This window comes from Dendrobates tinctorius, unplaced genomic scaffold (genome assembly GCF_039654945.1).
Source record: "Dendrobates tinctorius isolate UK_male_01 unplaced genomic scaffold, ASM3965494v1 ptg000117l, whole genome shotgun sequence".
Taxonomy (NCBI): Eukaryota; Metazoa; Chordata; class Amphibia; order Anura; family Dendrobatidae; genus Dendrobates; species Dendrobates tinctorius.
Window position 1 is genome coordinate 9769032 of NW_027361785.1, and position 22328 is coordinate 9791359.

The following is a 22328-nucleotide window of genomic DNA, read 5'->3' on the forward strand; positions in this document are numbered from 1 at the left end:
TGCCGACTTTAATTCCCCATTGACTTACATTGGGTTTCGTGTTTCGGTCGGACCCCCGACTTTTCCCCCTATAGTCGGCCGATTTTGCTCGACCCGACTTTTGGAAAAGTCGGGTTTCATGAAACGAAACTCGACCCTAAAAAAGCAAAAGTCGCTCAACTCTAGTCATTACAAACAGAGTGATCTATTTCAAGTCTTTATTTCTGTTAATGTTGATGATTATGGCTTACAGCCAATGAAAACTCAAAAGTCATTATCTCAGTAAATTAGAATACTTTAAAACACCAGCTTGAAAAAATTATTTTAAAATCCAAAATGTTGGCCTACAGAAATGTATATTCAGTAAATGCGCTCAATACTTGGTCCTTTGACATCAATTACTACATCAATGCGGAGTGGCATGGAGGTGATCAGCCTGGGGCACTGCTGAGGTGTTATGGAAACCCAGGTTGCTTTGATAGCAGTATTCAGCTCGTCTGCATTGTGGAATCTGGTGTCTCTCATCTTTCTCTTTAAAATACCCCATAAATTCTCTATGGGGTTAAGGTCAGGCGAGTTTGCTAACCAATCAAGCACAGTGATACTGTTGTTTTAAAACCAGGTATTGGTACTTTTGGCAGTGTGGACAGGTGCCAAGTCCTGCTGGAGAATGAAATTTCCATCTCCAAAAAGCTTGCAGCCAGAGGGAAGCACGAAGTGCGCTAAAATTTTCTGGTAGACGGCTGTGCTGACTTTAGTCTTGATAAAACACAGTGGACCTACATCAACAGATGACATGGCTCCCCAAACCACCACTGATTGTAGAAACTTCACACTAGATCTCAAGCAACTTGGATTGTCTGTCTCTCCACTCTTCCTCCACACTCTGGGACCTTGATTTCCAAGGACTAGTGTGAAGTATCCACAATCAATGATGATTTCGGGAGCATTGTCATCTGCTGGTGTAGGTCCTCTGTGTATTATCAAGACCAAAGTCAGCGGAGCCGTCTACTAGGAAATTTTAGAGAACTTCATGCTTCCCTCTGCCGACATGCTTTTTGGAAAGCAGGAATTGGTACTTTTGGCAGTGTGGACAGGTGCCAAGTCCTGCTGGAGAATGAAACTTCCATCTCTAAAAAGCATGTCGGCAGAGGGAAGCATGAAGTGCTCTAAAATTTCCTAGTAGACGGCTCCGCTGACTTTGGTCTTGATAATACACAGAGGACCAACACCAGCAGATGACAATGCTCCCGAAATCATCATTGATTGAGGACACTTCACACTAGACCTTGGAAATCAAGGTCCCAGAGTGTGGAGGAAGAGTGGAGAGACAGACAATCCAAGCTGCTTGAGGTCTAATGTGAAGTTTCCACAATCAGTGGTGGTTTGGGGAGCCATGTCATCTGCCGGTGTAGGTCCACTGTGTTTTATCAAGACTAAAGTCAGCACAGCCGTCTACCAGGAAATTTTAGCGCACTTCATGCTTCCCTCTGGCTACAAGCTTTTTGGAGATGGAAGTTTCATTCTCCAGCAGGACTTGGCACCTGTCCACACTGCCAAAAGTACCAATTCCTGCTTTAAAAACAACAGTATCACTGTGCTTGATTGGCCAGCTAACATGACCATAACACCCTAGAGAATCTATGGGTTATTGTCAATAAGAAGATGAGAGCCCAGACCCAACAATGCAGACAAGCTGCATGCTGCTATCAAAGCAACCTGGGCTTCCATAACACCTCAGCAGTGTCACAGGCTTATTGCCCTATATGCCACGCCGCATTGATGCAGTAATTGATGCCAAAGGAACCCCGACCAAGTATGGAGTGCATTTACTGAAGATACAGTATATTTCGGTAGGCCAACATTTCGGATTTTAAAATCATTTTTTCAAGCTGATGTTATATCGTATTCTAATTTACTGAGATAATGACTTTTGGGTGAGCACTGACTGACTTTAATAACATTGATCAGAGGGCAATGCAATGTTTTCTTGCATTGCACTCCTCCATATTGCATGCCAGTGTGAGCTAGCCTTTAATCTTATAGAAATGTTGTGGAAGAACCTGAAGCGGGCAGTTCATAGAAGAAAACCCAGCATCTGTTACAGATTTGAAACTGTTTTGTGTAGGGGAGTTGGCTAAAATTCCTCTAAGTTAATGGTCAGGCCTAATCAACAATTATCGGAAACATTTAGATGCACTTACTGCTACATGCAAGTACTGAAAGCAAAGGTTTAGATACTTTTGCAATTCACAGACATGTGATAATTGGATTATTTTCCCCAATAAAAAAGTGACAAATTCTAATATTGCTGACTCTTTTGTTTGATTTGGTTCTCTATATCTACTTGTATGACTCGTGTGAACATCTTATATTGTTTTAGGTAATTTATTTGCTGGCATATGGAAAGTTCTGAAGGGTTCACATACACTTTTTAATGTAATACATAAATGTCACAGATAAAATATAATTTAATTTTCTTCACCCCTTTTTATTGCAGTATTACCAACCTTTAGTAATCACCAGTTGCAGCTCCTACATTAACTGCAGGCATGGTGTAAGTGATATGTTGAAGTAACATTATAGTTGAGGTGTTATTGTCACCACAGTGTGATGATTGAATAATTTACAAACTTTCTGATCACTATGTTCAGATGGCTGTGTCTATATAAGCAAGCAGTACTTCCCCCATTGTACAGGAGTCTAAAAATGCCATTTAAAGTTATTTCCTTTTTTATAGTTATAGATTTTAAATGTACAATATAATCACCTCCCTCATACACATTATGTTTTTCAAGTGTGAGTGACAACTAGACTATCAAAACAAGGCCTGGACAAATTAAAGAATATAAAATTAAAAATAAAAAATAAGCTCCACATATTGCCTTTTGGTCAGATTCAGTCATACACCTCCAGTAATACAATGATGCTTGATCACCGAGTCACACTTTTGCCCTAAGGCTTCAATCACACATCCACATGCTGCCTATGTTTCTTGGGCAACACACAGAGTTTTATTACACACACACATATCACATATCTGTTTTGAAAACTGATTCTTGTTTCTGGTCTGTGAGACTCAGAGAATGTCCTATTCTCATCCATTTTGCAGATCAGATTCAGCCATTAAAGGGGATCTATCACTAGATTCATGCTGCCTGAACCATGGGCAGCATGAATAAAAGCCTAACTGGCAATAGCCACCAGGTATGTCTTACTGTGAAATATAGTTTAAAAAGCCAGGGACTATAGGGAGAGACCTGACTAGTCTGGCATGACCAACGGTTGGCTTCTCCATGCACCAATTCAAATGATTGACAGATCTCCTAAGTAAACACGAGAGAGACCTGTAAATCAACTTGAGCAATGTGGAGAAAAATGTCAGGCTTTCTAAACCATGTTTTCTCTGAAACACCACAGAGTTTCAGAGTAAAACATACCTCGCTCCAATTGTGTAGTCAGGTATAAATCTAATGATAGGTTCTATGGGGATCTGTATAAAACAGATGAAAGACGTACAACATACTTTGTACTTCAGTGTTGCATCCATGATTCATCCATTTTCCCTGATCCAATCTTTAAGTTAATAAATAAAAATTCAAACACGCTACCTCCTTAAGTTTTTAAAAATGGATGAGAAAGAAATGGATGCAAATCAGTGATTGTACGGATGACACATGAAAAAAATAAGTTCATCTCCAAAGGATGAGCCTTAGTTTAATTATAAGTCAATGAGAAACCATTAAAATTGTCAAATCACGTGTCACAACTCTGTTGTCGGGTGTCCCGGGACCAGGGGTTCCTTCCCTGTCCCTAAAGCTAAGGGCGCCCTAGTTTGCCCTGTTCCCTGGATTACTTCTGATGGGTAAGATACCGGGGCCACGTACCTTGCCTTAGCTCCTGAATCCGCCCTCAGTCTGTACCCCTCCCCACCCAGGGAAGAGGGGAGTAGTAATGTACCATAATACACCAACCAGAGTAACAAGGTAATACAAACAGGGATAAGGGAAAATACCAATCATACAAACATACTCACACAAAAAACAGAGGTAAACACCATGGAGTGGAGGATGGGGATAAAACGAAAGTAGGAGAAGAAGGGGATTAACACACACAAAAAAACCCCACAGCAGTCTCAGATAAATCCACAAAATGCCTTATCAAACAACCACCAACCAATATCTGCGAATATGCAGCATAAGCTAGCTCTGGCAATGAGTGCTTGCCAGGGTACAGATTATATAGGAGGTGGGAGTGGCTAACAGTGAACAGCTGAGATCCTTAATGCAGGAAAGCTTCCAAGAGCTCTCAACTGAGCAGATTAACTCTTGCACTGCTAAAAAACCTTCACTTTATAAAATAAAGGTGAAGTGCTTCTAATCAGTGCAGAAATAGGAGAAATCAGACACTGCGGTCTTCTGGCTCCTCTCTGTCACTGTAAACCCGGGACATCACACTTTCTGATTTATCAATGGATTCACTGAAGTCACTCCCATGGTACCTGAAGCCACTCCAGTGGTACTTGAGCTTGAAGCTGCTCCGGCAGTACCTGAACCAGAAACCACTGAGGTGGTACCTGATTCTGCATCTGCTCTAGTGGTACCTAGAGACAGCAGCCGCTCTGGTTTAACCTGAACCAGTACCAGTGTCCAACCTGTCTACACTCCCTGACAGAAGTTATGCCGCTTATCCTTGTTATGTAAATAAAAGCTAATAACCTGACATTAAATTCATCCATTGGTTATATAAATTATTATTTTGAAAGCTGAAACCCTCCGAAATGTGGTTTAGGTTAACAAAATAAATTGGCATCAATGCAGAAATATTGATCATTTAATGGACACAGAATGGTCATATTTTGGTAAGACAAAAGTTTTGTCTCCTGGTCATATAATACACCCATACATCCTCACCTGTGCTCCATGCAAAACATCCACCCTGCCACCAAAGCCTGGATTATCAAGAGCCTGAGCAGTTGTCTTGCGGGGTCTGCCAGACCTGGGCTTGTCAAACACATCTCCAGTCTCTTTGAATCTTTTTTTAATTCTTTGTACTTGATGCTGAGACACATTAAAGGTGCCAGCCACCTCTGCAGTGGATCTGGTCTTCAGCCTCTTGATAATCCAGGTTTTGGTCGCAGGGTGGATTTTTGTCATGTTGTCAGAGCTCAAGTGAAGATCTGGGGTGCTGGGTTTCTTTTTATGCACACACACTAATTAACCAATCATTTACTGAGCACAGGTGAGGATGTATGGGTGCATTATATGGCCAGGCGACAAAACTTTTGTCTTGCCAAAATCTGACCATTCTGTGTCCATTAAATATTTCTGCATTGATGCCAATTTATTTTCTTAACCTAAACCACATTTTGGAGGGTTTCAGCATTCAAAAGAATAATTTATACAACCAATGGATGAATTTGACATGAGGTTATAAGCTTTTATTTACATAACATGGATAAGCGACATAACTTCTGTCAGGGAGTATAGTGTTCCAGGATCCACACTGTCTGAACCTGCACCAGTGTTCGTCCCGTCTAGTATTCCAGGTTCCACATGGTTTTAAACTGCATCAGTATCCAGTCATGCCTTGGACTCCAAGTCCATATCTTCAAACCTGACCCTTGAGGTTAGCTGCCGCACTGCCGGGGACTACTCGGGGAGTGGAATCTGGAGGCAACCTGCAGTTCAAGCCTAACTCCACCATCATGAACTCTAGAGAAAACCAGGTAGCCACTTAGCCATACTCCTTCAAGGTTCAAGGAAAAGCCGGGATTGTGGCGCAGTGGGTCCACGGTCCTCGTGCGTGACAGAAATCTGCTTTTTTCTCCTTCTGGACTTATCATTCATTCCCAATATTCTCAATTTATGGGTAAAATCTGTCTTCAGTGAATTCAGAAGTTCTATGGAGAAAAGTAACTGTTGTTTCAGGAGAACTTGCAGCAGAATGTCTATGACTGCTTCTAGCTGCTCCACCTCACCATAGAATTTTAAAAGCACCAACTCTCATGTTTGATCACAATAATATTTATCTTCACAGAATACAAATTTTACTTATGAAATGAGAGTGAAAGATGAATTTAGGAGGGGAAAGCAAATTTCTATGATAAGACATATGTTGTTTATTTCCATGTGTATTATTGACTTAAAAATGTTAAGTTAAAATGATGGCTACTCTTTAAGGATAAAGAATACTAAAAAAAGCACCTGTTAGCTTACTGCAACTATTACATTTTATACCTGTTCTACATGTACGTGATCAGTTTGTCAGAATAACTTTGTTGAAGAAAAACAACCGGACAACAATCTTATATAATTGTTAAGACGGTAACATTATAAAACCCAGTAAGGCATATTACTAAATATATTGGTGCTCTATGGAAACGTATGCAGACATAAATTGACTCGGGTGTATGGTATCAACATATTGGTACCTGAAAGTATCAGGGAAACAACAGTGAGAAAGGAGTGCATAAGAGCCAAGGAGAAAATGGCAAGCTAATGGTGCCACCACGCGAAAAATGAATAAAGACAATAGCTTTATTTGTATTGATCACAAAAGACATACATTATATGTAACTGTATAAAAAATAAAATGCAGAAACCTCATAAAATATTTAACACTTCAACATTGACAAACCTCTATTTACACAAAATAATGGCGTCCAAGTATTGGAGACAGGATCTATCTTACAGGCTTTTGTTTGAGCTAAGCTGTCTTAATGTGTAATATTTTCATAAATACTTTACAAATTCAGTACATGGTCCAGAAAATAGAGATGGACATGCATTTCACTTACATAAAAAACGTGATAACCTGAGCATAAACTGGAAGCTGAAAAGTCACATATGTATCTTTCTAATCTTCAAACACATTGTTCAACAAACTCATTTTTGCAGAAGATCGCAGATTTGGCACCATAATAATGGGAATAGAACACATTCTAAAGGGTATGTGCAGACTAGAAGAATTTACATAACACAAGACTGGTTAAATGAAGCTTACCTGTGGTGTCAAATACAGATGTAGGAGTAGAAGCTGGCTGCATCCTGCCAGAGATCAGGACTCCAACTGATCACATTAGCAGCAGCCTCCCTTACTCTCTGCTACAAGCTCTCCCTCCAAAGCTGCAACACATCCAGTCCTGCACAGTGTAGACACTGCCTGCCTGTACATAGCTCAAAGTGACCTGCTGGGAGACAGGTGTGATACGTGGCCCAGGGTGATGATGCCTGCTTCTCTTATTACCTCTCTGCTCACTGAATTTTCCATTTCTTTTCATTATTTTGTGGTACAATTTTCACAAAGTTTTTTTCTTCATGTATTTAAATGCAAATAATTTTAGCATTATATGATAATTATGGATACTGTTTGTAGAGAAGTTATGAACTATTTATTATATTACACAATACTTTGAAGCATAGTTTAGGATTAGAGACAAGGGGTTTTCTGGGAATAGTTTTTCACCCTATGAGCTAGCGCTTGGTTAAAATATTAAAAAGAGGGAACTTGGACATCTGTGCAAATGCTGCAGAAATAATGCATAGAATACGTGGAAATATGCATATGAAATTGAGCAATTGTAAAAGGACTTCTTAGCAGGGAGTAGATTTACTATGATCAGTAATTGAGATTTGTACTCTACTGAACGGCGCATTTTTAAGTACGCCAATGAAATCATTGTTTAACTCACCCTCCCCAGATCCAGCACTGCCTTTCTGCCACTGCTCCAGATATTGCTTACAGGCTGCAGTGTTGACATCACGACTACAGGGCACACCACCGCTGCACCCAAACTACAAGCTCAGCGGATCTGTCAATTTTAAATCTAATAGCCAAAAGCCAAAAATTCCCATTTCAACCAATTCAAAATAAAATTTATATTTAAATTTAAAAATTAAAAGTTAATTGCAAATCATAGGCTAAAGTGTACATTAAAATTACACTCTAGTCCTACCTATGTTTCAAAGTACCCAAGAAGCTTTTGGAGCTGGGTATATGGCTCTAATAATTTCAAATTATATAACTAGTGTAAAGCAAAAGGATTGACGTCCATGATCTAATCATCAGGGATTGTGTCCTATTTTGTAATCTCTATTGACCAGAGGAACAAGGCACTATTAAAATAGGAAAAGCGCTTCCTGAACATGTTTCACCCTTATGGGCTTTATCGGGGCAATGAGGCAAATGCAAACCGAAATAAACTATAACCTCACCAATGGCTTAGTCGATGGCACAAGCTGCAGAACTTAGCGATTGGCTGCAGCAGTGACATCATTACTACAGCCTACAGTCACTGGATCTGTGGCAGGGAGGCAGAGCGGGACACAGGGAAGGTAAGTAACACCTCACACCACTTCTTTTTCACTCCTTTTTTTTATTTAAACCGTGTGCTCGACAGTAGGTTGCAAAATACTTTTCTTGGAACACCCCTTTAATATAAATTAACAGGTGGCAGTAAATCTATCTCCTAGTAAGAAAATATTTTTACAGTTGTTCAATTTCATGTGCATGCTTCCATGTGCAGTCTTGCAGTATTTGCATAGATTTCCCAATTCACAAATTTCCTTAAGGGTGGATTTACACCCAAAAACCATTATATATTGCAGTTTCTGATGCTTGTTTCAGCCAAATGCCTTCCCAATAAATAATTGCTAGATATGTATTATGATATTGGCAATGAAACTTGTTAACCTTTTTCAATCTATAGTATTCATTTTATGGAATGTTCACTGGTAACATAAAAGTCATGCCAGAAGCTTTCATGTGTAAATGATTATAAAATATATAGAATCAAGTATATTAGTCCTGTAAAAGTGCCTCTTATTGCAGATGACTTTATCTAGGATAGTCTTGCAATTTCACATTATTAATGGATGGATGAGCAGCTGCTGGTGAGTACAGTTCAATGTCACATTATTGGGCCTGAATTGAATAAAGAAAGTATAGTGAAAACTATAACTGGAATGTATGTGCTTGATTCTTTACACAAAATATTTAATGTTTCTAATTTAAGGTAAAAATACATACCATTTGGACATTCAATTCTCAATATATTAAAGAGGCACTCCCAGTAGGGATGAGCGAGTATACTCGTTAGTAGAGTTGAGCGAAACGGGTCGGTCAAATTCAAAAATAGCCGACTTTAGCTAAAGTCGGGTTTCGCAGATCGAAACCCGACCATAGCGTGAGGTCGGCCATGAGGTCGCCGAGCAGCGCGCCAAAGTCGCGTTTCAAATAATGCTTCCAGCGACTTTTCTCAGCCAATGATGGAGGACGCACACTGTGGGCAACGCGATGACATGCGCAGCGGCCACCACCGTCTTAGAGAAGGGCATTGAAGAGATTGGCTGGCTTTGTGTGGCGTCACAGTGGGTATAAAAGGCCGTGACCGCCGACCGCCATCATACTTCTGCTGATCTTAGAATAGGGAGAGGTGCCACTGCTGCTGCTGATTCTAAATAGGGAGAGCGTTAGGCAGGGAAGAAGAAAAAAAAATTGCTTCTGCTTTTCACTGTACAGTTAGTGTGCAGTGAAAGGGGAAGATTTTTGTTGTGTGCAGCAGCGCTGGTGGTGATTAGGCTGCCTTTTAAGGCTACCTGCTAGCTGCATTGCTGTGTGCACACTGCTGTTCAAACTGCTTTTTTCAAAGCACTACAACTTTTATTAGTTTGCTCTGGTGAGTTACTGAGCGTTCATTTTTTCACACACTGTATAGCAGTGCATGCTCCTCACACACTACCGTGTACCGGCTGGTATCACGGACAAATAGAAGCTATCTGGGTGTGACTCTGGAAAAACAAGCCAAGGAGTTTTTCCATTTTTCCAGACCTACACCTTATAGAGCTGTCCGCTTTTCAAACAGTTTCGTATATCTGCTGTTTGATTACGGTCAAAACTAGACAGAGACAGCGTGTGTCAGTCCGTATACAAATAGACGGAGATTGACAATTTTCCATACACCGTATAGCGGTGTACGCTCCTCACACACTACCGTGTACCGGCTGGTATCACGGACAAATAGAAGCTATCTGGGTGTGACTCTGGAAAAACAAACCGAGGAAATTTTCCATTTTTCCAGACCTACACCTTAGAGAGCTGTCCGCTTTTCAAACAGTTTCGTATATCTGCTGTTTGATTATGGTCAAAACTAGACAGAGACAGCGTGTGTCACTCCGTATAAAAATAGACGGAGATTGACAATTTTCCATACAGACACCGTATAGAGCTGTCCGATTCTCAAACAGTATTGTATATCTGCCATTCGCATTACAGTCACATCTATACAGAGTCAGCGTGTGTGTGTGTGTGTGACACTCCGTAAATACAAGTAATAGAACAAACTGACGGCACATCTAGAACTAGTCTGAATAGGTGCATACCAAAAGGCAACTTATATATTAAATTAGAAAATGGTAGCACACCAAATATGAAATATGTGAAATACGAATAGCAAAATGGCTTTAGTAATACATTTCCTAATGGCTTTTGTAAGGCATATCAAATATGAAATAAGTGAAATATGAATAGCATAATGGCTTTTGTAATCTTGAAAGGTATGCACCTATTCAGACTAGTTCTAGATGTGCCGTCAGTTTGTTCTATTACTTGTATACTAGTTTTCTGACTGAGCACTCCGCCCTTTATCAAGTGGTGATTTTAATCGCATTCAATCACATGTTTGGTTGCTATCGTCCTATATATACAGGCTTTATCATGTTACTAGCCAGAGGTCAGTTCACACCAGGCAGTCAGTATAGGGACCCATTCAATCTGAGATCACCTTGTCGTTGGTGAATGGGCTCACATCTTTGGCCAAATTTTGTGCTAAGTATCTCATATGTTTTTCAAGATTACAAAAGCCATTATGCTGTTCATATTTCACTTATTTCATATTTGATATGCCTTACAAAAGCCATTATGAAATGTATTACTAAAGCCATTTTGCTATTCGAATTTCACATATTTCATATTTGGTGTGCTACCATTTTCTAATTTAACTCCGTAAATACATACACAAAAAATGCATACAGCTGTACACTTCTGATACAGTTCCGTGTAATGATTGGGTCACCGAGGAGGAAAGCAAGACCAAGCTAAGCCACAGAAAACAAGAGAGGTTGGTAACTAAGTGGATTACAGACCCCTGATCCTATCCACACAACTAGCAGTAGCCGTGGAGCATACCTACGATGATTCTAGATGCCTCAACACAGCCTGAGAACTAAATAAGCCTAAAGCAAGAAAGGGGAAATCTAAACTGCCCCAGAGCAGACCCCAAAGGAATAGATAGCCCCAAAACATATATTGTAGGTGAGACAAGATGAAAACACAAACGCAGGTAGGAAAATAGGCTGAGCAAACGATGGGGCCCAAACTAACTAGACAGGACAGGAAAGGAAAGACACTGTCTGCAATCACGCAAACAACCCTGCAAAAAATGCCCAACACGTCTGATAGAAAAAATACTGAAGTCACTAGACTTCACCCACTATATCAGCACTCTGGTATATTCTGAAAACAGAGCAAAGAGTAGCCAATCTAATAAGAGACAAAAACAAACTGACACAAACAATAACATAAGGATGGAAATTCAGCACAGCCCCAGCCGGGGCTGGCTGACCACACAAAACTGAATTAGACAAAACCAAATCAAATGTGAACAATAGCAAAAGAACACTTAGCTTGAGCATGCAGGGACTAAGCTGGAAACTAAGACCTCAGGAGGCAGGAAAAAATCACCAGCAGGGATAGAGGGAGTCGGCTGTCTTAAATCCAGTCAGAAACTCCCAATGTCCAATTGTCCTTCTCATTATCAGGTGACAGGCCTCTGTTAATTAGATCAGCTCCATTACCTCCTGTAACCACCAGAGGGAGCCCGGAAAGAGAACTCTCGACCCCTCTGTCAATACAACCATCTCCACTACCTTCACCAGCAACTAGAGGTAGGCCAGAAAGTGAATTTACAACAGTTCCATATGTCTGCTTATTGGATTACGGTCAAATACATACTGTGAGAGCATCTGTGACTAGCAAAATATATATGTAGCTTTAATTTTTTTAATACACCTTACACAGGTGGACGCTCCTCATACAGTACCATCTCTCTGCTGGTATTCTTGGTACATTTTCCCAAACATGAGGAAGTATGGTGGAAGAGGCCGCGGACGTGGGTAGGGGGGCGCAACTGGTACTGATGGTGGTGGTGCATCGGCTGGTTCTGGCAAAAGCACAATAGCAGCTAAGGCAGGAGGTGTTGAGCCTGCGTCATCGTCTGGCCCAAGAAGGCCTGTAAGGTTGCATTTTCTTGGAGTAGGAAAACTGCTTTTAAAGCCAGAGCATCAGGAACAGGTTTTGGCGTACATTGCCGAAACAGCCACCAGCTCTATTGCCTCCTCTTCTGAACGTTCGAAACCTGCAAACACGGAGTCATCAGTGCAGGGTTCTGGTCAGGAAAAACACCTTTCCTTGTGTCCTTCACCCCCACCAAAAGTTAAGGATGCGGCAGCCCACACTTCAGATTACTATATGTTTTCACATACCATGCCTGGGTTATCCAGTCAAATCTTGAATTTCCCAGTCCAAAATGAATCTGACATGGAGTGCACTGATGCACAGCCACTGCTAGATGATTCTGCTGGTACATTGACCCAGAGCTCTACATTGCCCTCGCAGTGTATTGAGCCAGAATCTGACCCTGATGAAACTCAGGTGCCCCTTCCCGCATACTTACCAACTTACACGGTGACACAGAGGAAGGTAAAGAGGAAGGTGCAGATGACTTTGAAGAGGAGGTGATGGATGACCCAGTTCTTGACCCGGATTGGCATCCATTGGGGGGAGGAGGGTGGCACTGACAATAGTTCAGATAAGGAGAAGGATCCACAGAAGGCATTGACATCGCAGCAGCGGTTATCTGGCAGGCCCGTAGCTGTCCAAAAACGTGGAACAAAAACTAAAAGAGTTGCAGGACAGCTTGGCCAGACGGTCAACTTAGCACAGCGTGCAAGGCCAGAAAATGTATACCATAGTAGGAAGAGTGCAGTGTGGCACTTCTTTGTCCAAAATCCTACTGATGAGGCAAAGGTTACCTGTAAGAAGAGCGGAAGGACCTTTAGCCGAGGTAAACAACTCAGAAATTTGAATACCAGTTGCATGCTTAGACATTTAATCAACATGCACTTGCAAGCGTGGACGGACAACAAAACCTCAGGTAGCACATGTGCACCTGCTCCGACTGAAGGTAGCCAGCAACGCTCCATCACTTCCCCCACTGTAAGATAACCGCCACCATTAAGCACCCCACCAGCACTAAATGTGGAGGTGTCGCCACAAGGCCAAAGCACTCAGGGAATCACAGTGGTTTTGCAACACAACACTGAATCTAGGCCATCACCACCAATACCATCATCAACCCCCTCTCACTCCGTCCGGTCCACCGCTACTTCCCCCATATGCAGCTCTCCATTCCAGCTCACCCTATCAGACACTCTGAGTAGGACAAGAAAGTACTCATCCTCTCATCCGCGTACACTGTGTTTGAACGCCTACATTGCCAAACTAATCTCATCATTAGAGATGATGCCCTACCGTTTGGTTGAAAGCGAAGCTTTCCACGAGCTCATGGCCTACGCTGTCCCACGCTATGACCTACCCAGTCGGAACTTCTTTTCTCGAAAAGCCATCCCTGCCCTACACCGGCATGTGAAAGACCGCATTGTCCATGCACTAAAACAGTCAGTGAGTGGAAAGGTGCACCTCACAACAGATGCATGGACCAGTAGGCATGGCCAGGGCCGTTACGTGTCCATCACTGCGCACTGGGTTAATGTGGAGGATGCAGGCTCCACAGGGGACAGCGGCGGTGGAACAGTGCTGCCTAGCCCACGGTATAGGAAACAGTTGTCTGTAGGCTTTCGACCCTCCTCCTCCTCCATCAGCGAAAGCTCGTCCACAGAACGCTGTCGCACGAGCACTCCATCTGCAGCTGGCAGTGTTGCACACGAGGTGTCCCACTATCGAACAGCTAGTGGTAAGTGTCAGCAGGCTGTGTTAAAGATGATGTCTTTGGGTGACAACAGACACACCGCGGAGGTACTGGCCGACTACTTGCAGCGACAAACTGAGTCATGGCTGGGCAGTCTACATCTTGAGACAGGCAAGATAGTCAGTGATAACGGCCGTAATTTTGTGGCAACCATAGCCCGTGCAAAACTTACACACATACCTTGCCTGGCTCACACTTTGAACCTGGTGGTGCAGTGCTTCCTTAATAATTATCCAGAGTTAACATCCCTGCTACATAAGGTGCGAAGACTGTGCTCACACATCCGTCGCTCAAACGTCCACTCCACTTGTATGCAGAAGATGCAGCGATTGCTGCACCTCCCCAAGCACTGCCTAATCATAGACGTTGCACCAAGGTGGAACTCCACCCTGCACATGGTTGAGAGGCTGTGCGAACAGAGGCAGGCTGTAATGCATTTGTGAGAGGATACACGGGCAGGCAGTTTGAGGGAAGACATGGAATTGTCGGGTGTGCAGTGGTCAAAGCTGAAATACCTCTGTAAAGTCCTTCAGTGTTTTGAGGAATGCACATGGCTGGTAAGCGCAGAAGACGCCATCATAAGCATGAGCATCCCACTTATGCGTCTGCTCATGCAAGGTTTGACGCACATTAAGGATCAGGCGTCTGCAGCGGAGGAGTAGGAGGAGGGAAGCCTTGATGACAGTCAGCCATTGTCTGGTCAGGGAACTGTCCTGGACGAGGTGGAGGAGGAAGAGGAGGAGGAGGATGAGGGGGATGATTATTTTGGGCAGGAGGATGCTTCTCAGGGGGCAAGAGAAAATGTTGGCTTTCCAAGGTCAGGTACAGTGTTTGTGCGTGATTGTAGGGATGTGGATTTGCCAGAAAGATCTCCTCCATCCAGCAGTGGCGTGCAGCATTGACACCTGGAACATTGGCACACATGTGCGATTATGCCTTGCGGATCCTAAAAAGGGACCCCCACATTGCCAAAATGATGAGGGATGATGACTACTGGCTGGCCAGCATCCTCAATCCACGCTACAAAGGCAAATTACACAACATCATGCCACAGGAGAACCTAGAGATAATATTGGCTAACAAACTGCAACTCTGGTAAACCTTTTGTTTGCGGCTTTCCCAGCACACAGCAGCGGTGCTGGTTCTCCCACGAGCCATAGTGGGCACAATGGAAGAGGTGTTCGTGGTGCACACAGCCGAAGTGGCGTTGGAGACAGGGGTTTAATGACCATGTTGTGGAATGATTTCTCAAGTACCGCTCACACGACTGCTAATACTGCATCGATTAAAAGTGACAGGAGACAGCAGTTGTCAACTATGGTTACAAACTACTTCTCCTCCCATATCGATGTTCTCCCTCACAAGTCATTCCCCTTTGACTATTGGGCCTCTAAACTGGACACCTGGCCTGAATTGGCACAATATGCCTTACAGGAGCTCGCTTGCCCTGCTGCTATTGTGTTATCTGAAAGAGTCTTCAGTGCTGCAGGATCAATCCTGACAGAAAAAAGGACCCGTCTGTCGACCCAAAATGTTGATGATCTAACCTTCATTAAAATGAACCATGCATGGGTTTCAAAGGATTTTGTCCCACCTTCCCCTGATGACACATAGGTTGCCAGAAAACTGCCTCGCTTTTGTCCTCTTCTTCCTCGGACTTGCCCAATTCCGCCCTTTGCAGCAGCTGAATGTCTGGCCAACACATCAACATATGCCATTTTTTAAACCTCCCTAAGTGGGCTGCCCACCCACCCCCCAATGGCTGGGGTCAACACTTGGTGCACCCGGGCAAGTGCCGTTGCTCTGAACAGGTGGATGGGCCCACTGATGGCGGACGGCACTGGCACAGGGCCCCTCATAGTACAATACAGTGTCTCTGACGGTGGGGGTCCCACTCGCCGTCAGACACACCAGCGTACTATGAGGGACCCTGTGCCAGTACCGTCTACCACGAGTGTGTCCCCCCTGCTTGGTCATGGCCACAGCACTTGCAAGTTGCAATACTTACCTCTCCCTGCTCCACCGATGTGTAGTCTGGGCAGTTAAATCCTTCACAGGGACGGCCACTAGAAATTTGGTGTATTGATCGATGATGGTTAAGATGTAGCTATGGCGTGTCCTGCTGGCCTCTACCTTCAGATGATCAATGGCTGCCATTTGTAATGGACGTCAACTTACAAGCGGATGCAGTGGTGCTTTATGAACACCTTTCACAGTTGTGATAGTCACAGACATGTGACATTCCTGCCACCATTTTTCAATGTCTCCTCTCATGCCAATCCAATAGAATCGCCTGCGGCCTGTGGCTTCTGTCTTTTGCACTTCAAAATGACCAGACACATCATGACAGGCTGTGAGGACCATGTCTACATCTCTCCCTGTGATCACAATTTGATGGAGACGAGTAACGGTGATGTGATCCATGCTACTGTGATAAAGCAATCCTTTCTTCACAAAGAACCGTTTTCGCTGTCTCCACAGACACAGTAATTGAGGGTCTGCATCGCCTCTGCAACATCTACCGGGAAGTTTTCCCGCGATGAGTAATTCCCAAATTTCTGCTAACACTCGATTTTCCATCTGTACTTGTATCCATGTAGTTTCCAGTAGTGGAGAGTCTGGACTGGCTTACTGAGATGGAAATATATACGAAGATTATAAAGTACCACCACACTGTATACTGTTGTACGCTTTTACTACCTTTCCCTTTTTCTACTTTTTAAATTCTGGTGTAATACATAGTGAGCCTGTGAGTGTCTGTCTCTGATGCCAGAAGTATAGATGGAATTTACAATTACACCTAGACTGGATACACCTGCTATGTGCTGATACAGTACCTTTGTTCAAAATTTTGCATTACGGTATCATCCATAGTGAGTGAGCGTGTGTGGTTTACGCCTTCTATATATACGTTTAATCGGAGATACCAATTTTTACCCTATACTCGATACAGCTTGTATCTTGTTATACAGTACCTTTGTTCGACAATTACAGTTGTGGCCAAAAGTATTGACACCCCTGCAATGTTGTCAGATAATACTCAGTTTCTTCCTGAAAATGATTGCAAACACAAATTCTTTGATATTATCCTCATTGAATTTGTCTTAAATGAAAAAACACAAAAAGAATTGTCCTAAAGCCAAATTGGATATAATTCCACACCAAACATAAAAAAGAGGGTGGACAAAAGTATTGGCACTGTTCAAAAAATCATGTGATGCTTCTCTAATTTGTGTAATTAACAGCACCTGTAACTTACCTGTGGCACCTAACAGGTGTTGGCAATAACTAAATCACACTTGCAGCCAGTTGACATGGATTAAAGTTGACTCAACCTCTGTCCTGTGTCCTTGTGTGTACCACATTGAGCATGGAGAAAAGAAAGAAGACCAATGAACTGTCTGAGGACTTGAGAAACCAAATTGTGAGGAAGCATGAGCAATCTCAAGGCTACAAGTCCATCTCCAAAGACCTGAATGTTCCTGTGTCTACCGTGCGCAGTGTCATCAAGAAGTTTAAAGCCCATGGCACTGTGGCTAACCTCCCTAGATGTGGACGGAAAAGAAAAATTGACAAGAGATTTCAACGCAAGATTGTGCAGATGTTGGATAAAGAACCTCGACTAACATCCAAACAAGGTCAAGCTGCCCTGCAGTCCGAGGGTACAACAGTGTCAAACCGTACTATCCGTCGGTGTCTGAATGAAAAGGGACTGTATGGTAGGAGACCCAGGAAGACCCCACTTCTTACCCCGAGACATAAAAAAGCCAGGCTGGAGTTTGCCAAAACTTACCTGAAAAAGCCTAAAACGTTTTGGAAGAATGTTCTCTGGTCAGATGAGACAAAAGTAGAGCTTTTTGGGCAAAGGCATCAACATAGAGTTTACAGGAGAAAAAAAGAGGCATTCAAAAAAAAAAACACGGTCCCTACAGTCAAACATGGCGGAGGTTCCCTGATGTTTTGGGGTTGCTTTGCTGCCTCTGGCACTGGACTGCTTGACCGTGTGCATGGCATTATGAAGTCTGAAGACTACCAACTAATTTTGCAGCATAATGTAGGGCCCAGTGTGAGAAAGCTGGGTCTCCCTCAGAGGTCATGGGTCTTCCAGCAGGACAATGATCCAAAACACACTTCAAAAAGCACTAGAAAATGGTTTGAGAGAAGTCTCCAGTGCTTTCTAAGGTGGCCAGCAATGAGTCCAGACCTGAATCCCATAGAACACCTGTGGAGAGATCTAAAAATGGCAGTTTGGAGAAGGCACCCTTCTAATATCAGGGACCTGGAGCAGTTTGCCAAAGAAGAATGGTCTAAAATTCCAGCAGAGCATTGTAAGAAACTCATTGATGGTTACTGGAAGCGGTTGTTCGCAGTTATTTTGGCTAAAGGTTGTGCAACCAAGTATTAGGCTGAGGGTGCCAATACTTTTGTCTGGCCCATTTTTGGAGTTTTGTGTGAAATGATCAATGTTTTGCTTTATGCTTCATTCTCTTTTGTGTTTTTTCATTTAAGACAAATTAAATGACGATAATAATACAAAATAATTTGTGTTTGCAATCATTTTCAGGAAGAAACTGAGTATTATCTGTCAAAATTGCAGGGGTGTCAATACTTTTGGCCACAACTGTAGTATTACGGTTAAATCCATACTGAGTAAGCATCTGACAGTGACTATGGGACTATGTATATGGAGATTTCGATTGTACCCTATAATATATATACTTGCTATCTTGTTATCCAGTACCTTTTTTACAACATTTTTTATTATGGTCAAACCCAGACTGAGTGAGTGTCTGAGGGTGACTCCGGAAATATATACCGAGCTTTCAAATTTGGCCAACACTGTATACAGCTGTACGCTTATAATAATAATAATAATAATACATTTTATTTCTATAGCGCTGACATATTCCGCAGCACTTTACATTTCAGAGGGGACTTGTACAGACAATATACATTACAGCATAATAATCACATAGATCATAACAGATGCCAAGAGGAATGAGGGCCCTGCTCGCAAGCTTACAATCTATGAGGAAAAAAAGGGGAGACACGAAAGGTGGGTGGTAACAGTTGCCCTGATTGTATGGACCAGTCATAATGTTAAGTGTGTAACAGTACGGATGCAGAGGGCTAATGGATGCATAAAGCATGTGGGAACATGATGCGGGGAACCTGGTTATGGTAATACTTTTGGCTGTGCCACACAGGGATAGATTAGGTTAATATGTTGAGGTGATAGGCCAGTCTGAATAAATGCGTTTTCAGGGCACGCTTAAAATTGTGGGGGTTGGGGACTAATCGTATTGACCTGGGAAGTGCATTCCAAAGAATTGGCGCAGCACGTGTATAGTCTTGAAGACGGGAGTGGGAGGTTCTGATTATTGAGGATGCTAACCTCAGGTCATCAGCAGAACGGAGGGCGTGGGTAGGATGGTATACTGAAACAAGGGAGGAGATGTAGGGTGGTGCTGAGCCATGGAGGGCTTTGTGGGTGAGGGTAATAAGTTTGTACTGGATTCTGGAGTGGATGGGTAGCCAGTGTAACGACTGGCACAAGGTAGAGGCATCGGCGTAACGATTGGCGAGGAATATGATCCTGGCAGCTGCATTCAAGACAGATTGGAGGGGGGAGAGTTTGGTAAGAGGGAGACCGATTAGAAGGGAGTTACAATAGTCGAGACGAGAATTAATAAGAGAAACAGTTAGAGTTTTTGCAGAGTCAAAAGTAAGAAAAGGTCGAATTCTAGAAATGTTTTTGAGGTGCAGATAACAAGAGCGAGCCAGTGATCGGATGTGGGGGACAAAGGAAAGCTCAGAGTCAAGTATGACCCCAAGACAGTGGGCATGTTGCTGGGGAGTAATAGTAGAACCACACACGGAAATGGCAATGTCGGGTATAGGTACATTAGTAGCGGGAGGAAACACAAGGAGTTCAGTCTTTGACAGGTTCAGTTTCAGATATAGTGACATGATGTTAGACACAGCATTTAGACAATCGCCTGTGTTTTCTAGAAAGGCTGGCGTGATGTCAGGAGAAGAAACGTATAATTGGGTGTCGTCAGCATAGAGATGGTACTGGAAACCAAATCTACTGATTGTTTGACCAATAGGGGCAGTATACAAAGAGAAGAGGAGGGGGCCTAGGACTGATCCTTGAGGAACCCCAACAGTAAGGGGAAGATGAGAGGAGGAGGAGCCAGCAAAAGATACATTAAAGGAGCAGTCAGAGAGATAGGAAGAGAACCAGGAGAGAACGGTGTCCTTGAGGCCAATGGAACAGAGCAAAGTGAGGAGGAGATGATGATCCACAGTGTCGAATGCTGCAGAGAGATCCAAGAGAATTAGCATGGAGTAATGACCATTTGATTTAGCTGTTAGTAGATCATTAGAGACTTTAGTGAGGGCAGTTTCAGTAGAATGTAAAGAGTGGAAACCGGATTGGAGAGGGTCAAGAAGAGAGTTTTCTGAGAGATAGCGGATAAGACGGGAGTGAACCAGGCGTTCCAGGAGTTTAGAGATGAAGGGAAGATTAGAAACAGGTCTATAGTTAGCGGCACAGTTTTGGTCGAGGGATGGTTTTTTAAGTAGTGGATGTATGATGGCATGCTTAAATGAGGAGGGAAAGATACCAGAAGAGAGAGAGAGGTTAAATATTTTAGTCAGGTGAGGGGTGACAGCAGGGGAAAAGGGCTGAAGTAGATGTGACGGAAATGGGTCACTGGTGCAAGTGGTTGGGCGAGATGATGCAAGGAGCCTGCTTACTTCTTCTTCTGTGACTGGTTCAAATGATCAGTAACCTTTTTAGCTATTTAGATTCTGGTGTAATCCATAATGAGCCTGTGAACGTCTGTCTGTTACTCCAGCAATATATTAGGAGCTTTAAGATTACCCCAACACTGTATACAGCTGTACGCTTGTGTTACATTACCCATTTACAGCTTTTCATATTCTTGTGTAATCCATAATGGGCCTGAGAGCGTTTGTGTCTGCTTCCTGAAATGTATACGGAGATTCAGAATGTTTACACTATGCTATATATACCTTGTATGTGGTGATACTGTACCCTTTTTCAACTTTATATTTTATTGGTTAATCCATACTTAGCGTCTGTGTATGAATCATGAAATATATACGGTCTAAGAAGTAAGGTTTCTCCTTGCGGAGAGTGACATGCCAGCTGTGGCTTGTCAAGGTAAGGAGACTTATTCGCCGTGCAATGCTCCTCTGGGAAAATAATATGCAAATTGCCTCTTCAGAAAGAAAGAGGACTTTTACTCTACAGCGCCACCTATTGGTAGTAGCGATCCTACAAGTCACAATCAACCCTTTAACGAGTCTTGTAGTATGACTTAGGATACAAGCCAAATCAGAATCTCAATTTGCAGACACGGTGTTTCGAGCTGTTGGCTCTCGTCAGTGCAAAGTATGAGATCTGATTTGGCAAGGTGAGAGGCTCTGGACTAGGGTCTAAGAAGTAAGGTTTCTCCTTGCGGAGAGTGACATGCCAGCTGTGGCTTGTCAAGGTAAGGAGACTTATTCGCCGTGCAATGCTCCTCTGGGAAAATAATATGCAAATTGCCTCTTCAGAAAGAAAGAGGACTTTTACTCTACAGCGCCACCTATTGGTAGTAGCGATCCTACAAGTCACAATCAACCCTTTAACGAGTCTTGTAGTATGACTTAGGATACAAGCCAAATCAGAATCTCAATTTGCAGACACGGTGTTTCGAGCTGTTGGCTCTCGTCAGTGCAAAGTATGAGATCTGATTTGGCAAGGTGAGAGGCTCTGGACTAGGGTCTAAGAAGTAAGGTTTCTCCTTGCGGAGAGTGACATGCCAGCTGTGGCTTGTCAAGGTAAGCCTCTCACCTTGCCAAATCAGATCTCATACTTTGCACTGACGAGAGCCAACAGCTCGAAACACCGTGTCTGCAAATTGAGATTCTGATTTGGCTTGTATCCTAAGTCATACTACAAGACTCGTTAAAGGGTTGATTGTGACTTGTAGGATCGCTACTACCAATAGGTGGCGCTGTAGAGTAAAAGTCCTCTTTCTTTCTGAAGAGGCAATTTGCATATTATTTTCCCAGAGGAGCATTACACGGCGAATAAGTCTCCTTACCTTGACAAGCCACAGCTGGCATGTCACTCTCCGCAAGGAGAAACCTTACTTCTTAGACCCTAGTCCAGAGCCTCTCACCTTGCCAAATCAGATCTCATACTTTGCACTGACGAGAGCCAACAGCTCGAAACACCGTGTCTGCAAATTGAGATTCTGATTTGGCTTGTATCCTAAGTCATACT